This window comes from Stegostoma tigrinum, chromosome 9 (genome assembly GCF_030684315.1).
Source record: "Stegostoma tigrinum isolate sSteTig4 chromosome 9, sSteTig4.hap1, whole genome shotgun sequence".
NCBI lineage: Eukaryota > Metazoa > Chordata > Chondrichthyes > Orectolobiformes > Stegostomatidae > Stegostoma > Stegostoma tigrinum.
The window spans coordinates 91,043,102-91,052,065 of NC_081362.1; the positions used below are offsets into that span (position 1 = coordinate 91,043,102).

The 8,964-nt window shown below is 44.0% G+C and overlaps 1 long non-coding RNA gene across 1 annotated transcript; it reads right to left on the reverse strand.

The window, feature by feature from the left end:
* Positions 1 to 828: 828 nt before the first annotated feature.
* Positions 829 to 8,259, reverse strand: LOC125454676 (uncharacterized). Its single transcript, XR_007248079.2, has 3 exons — positions 8,193 to 8,259; positions 6,203 to 6,380; positions 829 to 862 (listed from the first exon to the last, which is right to left on the reverse strand). It is a non-coding gene; the product is annotated as an uncharacterized LOC125454676 (long non-coding RNA).
* Between the last annotated feature and the right edge of the window lie 705 nt (positions 8,260 to 8,964).

An 8,964-nucleotide genomic window follows, 5' to 3' on the forward strand; every position in this document is an offset into this window, starting at 1 on the left:
AAATCCAATAAATACAATAATAAATCAGTATGTTAATTACTTAATTGACAAAAGTTTTATATATCATAACAGTTTAATGAAGATATCATTAAAACTGACCAACATTTATACCTCAATGGACATCACTCAGTTGGATTATCCAGTCATTGGTCTCGTTGCAGTTTGTCAGGCTTGCTGTGTGAAATTGGCTACCTCCTTATTTTCCAATAATAACAAGAGTTCAAAAGTACACAGTTTCTTTTAGCTCAATCAAGGGATGAGGGCATCAAAGGCCAGATAACATTTATTGCCCATCCTTATCTGCCCAGAAGGCAGTTAAGAGTCAACCACATTGCTGTGGGGCTGGAGTTTCTTTCCCGAAATGATATTAGTCAATCAGAATCGATAACAGTTTTGTGGTCATTATTAGACTCTTAATTCCTGATATTTATTGATTTCAAATTCCACCATCTACCGTGGCGGGATTCACAACATGGTCTTGACCTCTGGGTTAACAGCCCAGCTACAATACGAGCAGGCTGTCCCCTCCCCATTGACTGAATAATGTTTGAGATATCACCAAAGATGCATTCAAAGGAAACTCCTTCGCTTTCCTTTATGTATAGTGACTGCACTTAAAAAAATTTGCATTATGTATGAAATGCAAAAAGTCTTTTATGAGCAATCTGAGAAGATGTTATTTCTCTTTCATCCTGAACTAAAGTGTAAAAACCATTGCACTCGTGGAGTTTCTATCTACACCTTTAATTCAATTTTGATTCAGACATTATTCCATATCACTTTAAAAATGGCCTAATCAAACAAAGACAAAGGCTTTGCATAACTCACCATTCATCCACTGCCGTGTACAGTTCTGGTCACCCTGTTACAGGAAAGATATTATTAAGCTGGAGAGAGTTCAGAAGAGATTTACCAGGATGTTGTAGTTTGTAGTTATAGCGAGAGGCTGGATAGGCTGGAACTTTTTTCGCAAGAGCATGGGAGGTGGAGAGGTGACCTTATAGCGGTTTATAAAATAACGAGGGATATAGGTGTCTTTTCCCTAGGGTAGGGAATTTCAGGGCAATGGGGCATATATTTAGGTGAGAGGAGAAAGATTTTAAAAAGACACAAGGGACAATCTGTTTTTATGCAGAGAGTGGTTTCTGTGTGGAATGAATTTCCAGAGGAAGTGATGGAAGCAGGTACAGTTACAATGTTTAAAGGACATTTGGAGAAGTTCATGAATAGGAAAGGATTGGAGAGATATGGGCCAGGAGCAGGCAGGTAGGACTAGTTTAGTTTGGGATTACAGTCAGCATGGACTGGCTAAATTAAGGGGTCAGTTTCCATGCTCTGTGACACTGTACACAGTAAGTCTTTAAATGTTCTGGGAAAAATGAAAGCAAGGTGATATACAGATTGAAAAGAACCAAGTGAATCCAGATATGTGAGACGGAAAGGGAAGGCAGAGATGACAGTGCTCTCTGACAGCATTAAACATTAAAACTCAAGGGAGAAGCACTGTTGCAAATTTTGGTACTGCCACTCATTCTAATTAAGCTATAAACCACACAAACTCAACTTTGGATCAAAGGCTTTTTGAAATGAATCAGAAGCGGAGATTACTTGTGATGGATGGCCAGTGTAGGCTAGTTATTGCTGGGGTTGAGTGCTGCAGAATTGCCCACATCAGTGCAAGTTGAAGCACAGACATTAATATGAACCTGTTAGGAGCTGTTAATGTCCAGAAAGAAATCCCAACACCTCATTTTAATCAACCAAACTGCTCCATAAGGTTTCACATTAATAAAAACAAACTTTATCATTTGTAAAAGATGGACTTAAAACGAGCAGCTTTAGATTTTTTTTAAAATATTCAGGCTGTTTTAACAGGATAAATGCTTAGTGTGGTAAATGTTTAACATGGCAAGTGATAGCTATGTTACTTATGCACTCCATTGTAACTCCTTGTATCTACTCAAGCTTTTTCTACTGTACGTCTGTATTAATTATTATAATTATAGCACAGCCTCTGACATTGTTGACTCATGGGACTTGGGTGTTGCTGGTGAGCCAGCATTTATTGCCCATCCCTAATTGCCCCTGAGAAGGTTGCGGGGAGCTGCCCTCAAGAGCTGCCGCAGTCTATATGCTGTAGATAAACCTATAATGCCCTTCGGGAGGCAATTCCAGGATGTTACCCAACTCTGGTGAAAGGTCATGGTATTTAAATATTGGGCAGAACGCTTTGCAATGGAGTCTAAGTTGGAAGTTGGGCACAGACTTGAATATCACATGTAGGAGGCAAATTTCCGTCCGCAGGTACTTGGTGGCAGCTCATTGCACATGCATTTGTAAATAATTTGGCAAACCTTGTGATGGGGGTGAAGGGGATGTGGTTGGGGGTGGGAGTGCGGAAGTGGGAGAGGGCAGGCTAGAAGTCCTTACCCTTTTGATACTTCACAGGATTGAAGCTCCTGGTGCCATATGAAAAGGGAACACTTTATTTGTTACCTGTAAACTGCGAACATCCCTCAGGCTCTTGGAGTGGACTCCTGCAGATGGATACTCAGGCCCCTTATTCCCTGCCCCTAGTTAGCAACCTCCTGTGGCAGACTTCCACCCTTGGCCACTCTCCTGAGCCCGTGTCTAGCCTCCACCCCCTTGGTCATTCCACATGACAAGATGATCTCATTTGTGGTCTGGAATGATTAGCACACTCCCAGAGAGGACAAACTACTTACTTGTCACTTCAAACTCCTGGGAGAACATTGCCTTCACCTGATGCAAATCTTCTACGCACAGTGAGGAGTGTGGAGCCATGCGCTCATCACTCCTTCAAAACTTGATTGGGAAGGGGAACTTTTTCTGTCCTTTTAATGAGCATTTGTGAGATGCAAACACACCCCAAATTTGAGATCACAAAGAGTGGAGCTGGATGAACACAGCAGGCTAAGCAGCATCTCAGGAGCACAAAAGCTGATGTTTCGGGCTGAGACCCTTCATCAGAAAAGGGGGATGGGGAGAGGGTTCAGAAATAAATAGAGAGAGAGTGGTAGGCAGGCCGAAGATGGATAGAGGAGAAGATAGGTGGAAAGGAGAGTATTGGTGGGGAGGTGGGGAGGGGATAGGTCAGTCTGGGGAGGACAGACAGGTCAAGGGGGTGGGATGAGGTTAGTAGGTAGGAAATGGAGGTGCAGCTTGAGGTGGGAGGAGGGGATAGGTGAGAGGAAGAACAGGTTAGGGAGGTGGGACAAACTGGGCTGGTTTTGGGATGCAGTGGGGGAAGGGGAGATTTTGAAGCTGGTGAAGTCCACATTGATACCATTGGGCTGCAGGGTTCCCAAGCAGAATATGACTTGCTGTTCTTGCAACCTTCGGGTGGCATCATTGTGGCACTGCAGGAGGCCCATGATGGACATGTCGCCTAAGGAATGGGAGGGGGAGTTGAAATGGTTCGCAACTGGGAGGTGCAGTTGTTTATTGCGAACCGAGCGGAGGTGTTCTGCAAAGCGGTCCCCAAGCCTCCGCTTGGTTTCCCCAATGTAGAGGAAGCCACAACGGGTACAGTGCATGCAGTATACCACATTGGCAGATGGGCAGGTGAACACCTGCTTGGTGTGGAAAGTCTTCTTAGGGCATGGGATGGGGGTGCGGAGGGAGGCATGGGAGCAAGTGTAGCACTTCCTGCGGTTGCAGGGGAAATGCTGGTTGTGGTGGGGTTGGAGGGGAGTGTGGAGCGGACAACGGAGTCGCAGAGAGAGTGGTCTCTCCGGAAAGCAGACAAGGATGGGGATGGAAAACTGTCTTTGGTGGTGGGGTTGGATTGTAGATGGTGGAAGTGTCGGTGGATGATGCGTTGTATCTGGAGATTGGTGGGGTGGTCTGTGAGGGTGGGGGGATTCTCTTTTGGCGGTTATTGCAGGGACGGGGTGTGAGGGGTGAGGTGCTGGAAATGTGGGAGACAGTCGACGGCGTTCTCAACCACATTTGGGTTTATCTGACGTTCTTATTTCTGGATAATAAAATGTGAGGCTGGATGAACACAGCAGGCCCAGCAGCATCTCAGGAGCACAAAAGCTGACGTTTCGGGCCTAGACCTTTCATCAGAGAGGGGGATCACCAGAAGTGGTCGGAGTGGATACTGTAACAATGTTTAGGAAGCGTTTAGACGGACACATGAATAGGCGGGGAATAGGCCGGTATGGACCATGTGCAGGCAGAAGCAATTAGTTTAGAATAGCATCATGGCAGGCAAAAATATGGTGGGCCAAAGGGCCTGTTCCTGTGCTGTATGCTTTTATACAGTAATAGAGTTGCACAGTATGGAAACTGACCCTTTAGTCCAACTTGTCTGTGCTAACCAGACCCTTCAGTTAAAATCATCTATGTCGGCCAGATATCCTAAATTAATCTAGTCCCATTTGCCAGCATCTGGCCCAACTCCCTCTAAACCCTTCCTATTCATGTACCCATCCAGATTCCTTTACAATGTTGTAATTGTACCAGCCTCCACCACTTCCTCTGGCAGCTCATTCCATGCACACACCACCCAATGTGAGAAAATGTTGCCTCTTAGGTCCCTTTTAAACCTTTCCCCTCTCACTTTAAACTAGTGCCCTCTAGTTTTGGATTCCCCTACCCCAGGGGTTATTCACACTATCCATGTCCCTCATGATTTTTAAACCTCTATAAGGCCACCCCTCAGCCCCAGCAAAGTCAATCTCTCCCTGTTGCTTAAACCCTCCAACCCGGAGAACATCCTTGTAAATTTTTTCTGCACCCTTTCAAGTTTAACAACATCTTTTCTACAGCAGGGCGACCAGAATTTATTCTGTGAAACTAGTTGCTAACTTGGAAGAAACTACTCCTTGTTTAATGCAGAAGCCTCTTCTAGTTGGGCCAGTAAGTCCTTTTCCTCTAAGATATGAGACCAAGCAATACTTAAGGAGATTAGAGACAGCAAATGTACCACATAGTGAGGTGCTGACTTGTTTAGACAGCACATATAACAAGGTATACGGCTGTGTGGATTTGATCTGACCATATATACCAAAGATAGCTCAGCCTCTTGTTATGCTCTTTGCTTTCATTCAGCAGAAGATTCTGTGAGGACCACTGCACATTTTTTCACCAGCTTTAAACCAGAAACATTCCAGCTACTGTTCCCTCACAGAAATCAAACTGAGTTGAAGTCTCACCTCTTGAACAATGGAGTTAGTTTCTTTCCCTCTTCATATAGTTCACGTCGAACCAGCCCTTACATACTTTATCTATCTTTTAGCAAGCTGCAAACCCAATCTATTAACTCCGACTCAACCCAAACTAACCACCCTGTCACCACACCTGGCTGGCTCACCTATACATCTGGCACCCTACTCTTTTAACACGAGGTTTGATGCTATACTATGGGGTTGGGGTTGAGAGACACTGGCGAAGAAGAGTACAAATTCAAGGATTGTCTTCAGGCTCATACTTCACAATAGCACTACTTATTGCCTTTATTGGTCAGTGTATTGAGCACAGGAGTTGGGAGGTCATGTTGTGGCTGAACAGGACATTAATCATGTCGTTTTTCAAATACTGCGTGCAATTCTGGTCTCCCTGCTATAGGATTGATGTTATGAAACGTGAAAGGATTCAGAAAAGATTTACAAGGATGTTGCCAGGGTTGGAGGGATTGAGCTGTAGGGAGAGGCTGAATAGGCTGGGGCTACTTCGCCTGGAGTGTTGGAGGCTGAGGGGATGACTTTATTGCAGTTTATAAGGCCATGAGGGATGTAGAAAGGGTGAGTAGACAGGGTCTTTGCCCTAGCGTAGGGGAGTCCAAAGTTGGAGGGCATAGGTTAAGAGTGCGAGGGGAAAGACATAAAAGGGGCATAGAGGGCAACCTTTTCACACAGAGGGTGGTGCGTGTATGGAACAAGTTTCCAGAGGAAGTGGTGGAGGCTGGTACAATTACAACATTTAAATGGCATCCAGACGAGTATATGAATAGGAAAGTTTTAGGGGGATATGGGGAAAATCCTGGCAAATGGAACTAGATTAATTTAGGATATCTGGTCAGCATGGATGATTTGAACCAAAGGGTCTGTTTTCATGCGGTTCACCTCAATGACTCTATGACCCATTATGCAAAAAATATTTATGTAAGTGGCTATCATAGGTTTCCCAGATGCTGATGTTATAGTATCATTCGGTAAGGATTAATCAATCTTACATGTTCATGCCAATGTTCTAATTCGTCCCATGTTGTATCCTTTATACTGGGCTATATACCGCCCCATGGCATCATCGCAAGATTGCTCCAGGGTACTGAAACTCTTACACGATTCTTGCCAACTTACCACCCAGTCATCCAGTGTAAAGACAGTGTCTATTTTACTGTATTTTCATAACTGTGAACAAAAATGATAAAAAAAGAACTATTTTAAAAACCGAGGATTGCTGAAGGGATGTTGCATGCTTTTGAAAACAAGTGATCTGACACTGACTGTAGGTGGTGTTTACATAGCTGCTGATTATTGGAGTAGCGTGACAGGGTGCAGGCGAGCTGGAATTCAAGGATGTTACAAATGGAGATTCAATTGGCAACAGGTGGCTGGTTGGTCTGTGCAGTGGTGACCAGTTATCGATGACAAAGGCCCTCTGCCTGCTAACTGATTGGCTCTCAGGTAACTGAACGGTTCGGGGCTTGGAACAAGATAAGGTGAGAAGCCTTCAGATCTTCACCAGTCCAGGAGCTATCTGTTCTGAGCAGTTAAATCTACTTTAAGGATGAAGAAATTGAGCTTATTTTTCTCATTGTCAGTTGCTGTAAGTTGTAACATTTAATGAATAAGTTAGGGACCTTATATAAAGTGCGAATCAGTCAGCCTGAATCTCTTGTGAGCCAGTGAAGGCATCTGGAGAAGGGAGACTAAGAAACAACATTCTGATCAGCACTCGAGCCATCTTAACAGATTCTGGTAACAGTGACCACCGAACGATTGCCCTCATTTTCCCTCCATCCATAACAGGCAATGTTTTCTTTCGTGTTTGTGTGTATGTGTGTTTGTGCATGTGTGTGTAGTGTGCACGTGTATGTGTGACTGTGTGTTTTTGCATGTGCATTGTGTGTGTGTGTGTGTGTGTGTGTGTGTGTGTGTGTGTGTGTGTGCATATGCATGTATGTGTGTGTATCTCTTTGTGTATATGTGTCTGTATATGTATATCTATGTGGGTGAGTGCCTTTGTGCATGTGTGCCTGTGCATGTGTGTGCATTGTGTGTGTGTTTATGGATGTATGTGTATGTTTGTGTATGTGTATCTGCGTTTTTCTGTTTGTGAGTGTGGGTGAATGTCTTTGTGTGTGTGTGTATGTCTGTGCATGTGTGTGCATTGTGTGTGTGTGAGAGTATATGTGCATCTATGTGTATGTTTGTATGTGTGTGTGCTAGTGTGTGAATGCGCATATGTGTGTGTGTGCTAGTGTGTGTGTGTACGTATGTGTGTGTTGTGTGTGTGTGTATGTATGTATGTGTGTAAGGTAGGGTTTATAAGCACCTTGAGCAGTTGTAATGGAGTTATGTGCCAACAGTTTATAACTGTTTATCTGTAGCTAGAGTCAAGTTACTTGTACATTAACTCCTGCAAAACATAGAAAGTGGATCAGTGCTTTCTGTAAACCTGAGTCTGAAAGACAGACAAATTGAAGCATTTTATATACATTTCAAAAGTGTCAACTTCTGTGATTGTTCTGGGACTTGATTTCCAGAACCCTCCCCACCAGTGAGTGGTGACATTGCCCACTCTCACCAATTACCACATCTACACCTTCACTAACACAACTAAAAGCATTTTAAACATCCCCAAGGTTTTTACTGTCACAGCAAGGGAAGAGCAAACCGAATGCAGCAGATTGTGTTGTAAAAAAAACACGGAATTGCCTTGTCGCCCCTCACACCCCATCCCCACCCCCACGCCCCCCATCCGCACACCCGCCCACCCCCACCGCTTGACAACCCCACGTTACAAAGAAGGACCCCAATGGAGGACCTTGTCAAATTTCTGAGGAGGCCAGGTTCCGGAATCTTGGCTAGGAATAAAAAGGAGCTGGGTGGCAATCCGAAAGCAATTGTGTTTTTGTGTATACCCATAGCCGCACATGTGGTTTCCTTGCTCATGCATATACAGTCATGCACATATTCCTGGCCACATATAAAACTCACTCTGTACGTCTCCATGTTGGTGCAACTCTGCACACAAAATTCAATTATCTTGAAATGCTTCTCTGTGTCCCTGCCCAAACAAACATTCCCAGGCATAGAGCCATCTGGACATCGCTGGCCATGTCACATCACTCATCACATTCCAGACAAAATCCACTAAATAATAAGCAGGGCTACGTAGTATTGCTTACACTTTTACTGGTGGATAATCGGTGGAAAGTAAACATTAACCTTGATTACTCAACACCCCAATTACTCAAAAGGATTTCAGTTAACCCCCAGCTGACCTTATATCCTGTGACAGAGGTGTTTTTTCTGTGTGTGGTGTTAGATGGGTTCACTGCTCTTAAACAGAAAGCGTTTTTCTTCAAGGAAGCATTGCTGATCGACAAACTGAGAGCGAAAACAAGACTTGCTTAAATAACCTGTTATTGGGGACAGTTTCCCACGATTAGTTCAATTGTAACAAAGCCGCCATTACCTTCCCCTTCAAAAACATGTTCCAATTCCAGCATAAATGCTGCACACTCTTTTACATACCCTGAAGGAACAATTTAATCAAGGTGCTTGAACATATGTTCGACGATGTTGTAATACTGTCTTCGAGCTGCTACAGACTTCACTGCCAAGAGCTCAGAAACAAATATTCTGGATGTCTAACCTACATATCTAACAGTCTATGTATATCTAACCTATATATCTAACATATATATCTACGCAGCAATGACTGCCTCAACCAGAGCCATGCAGCACATCAGCTAGTTGATGGGTA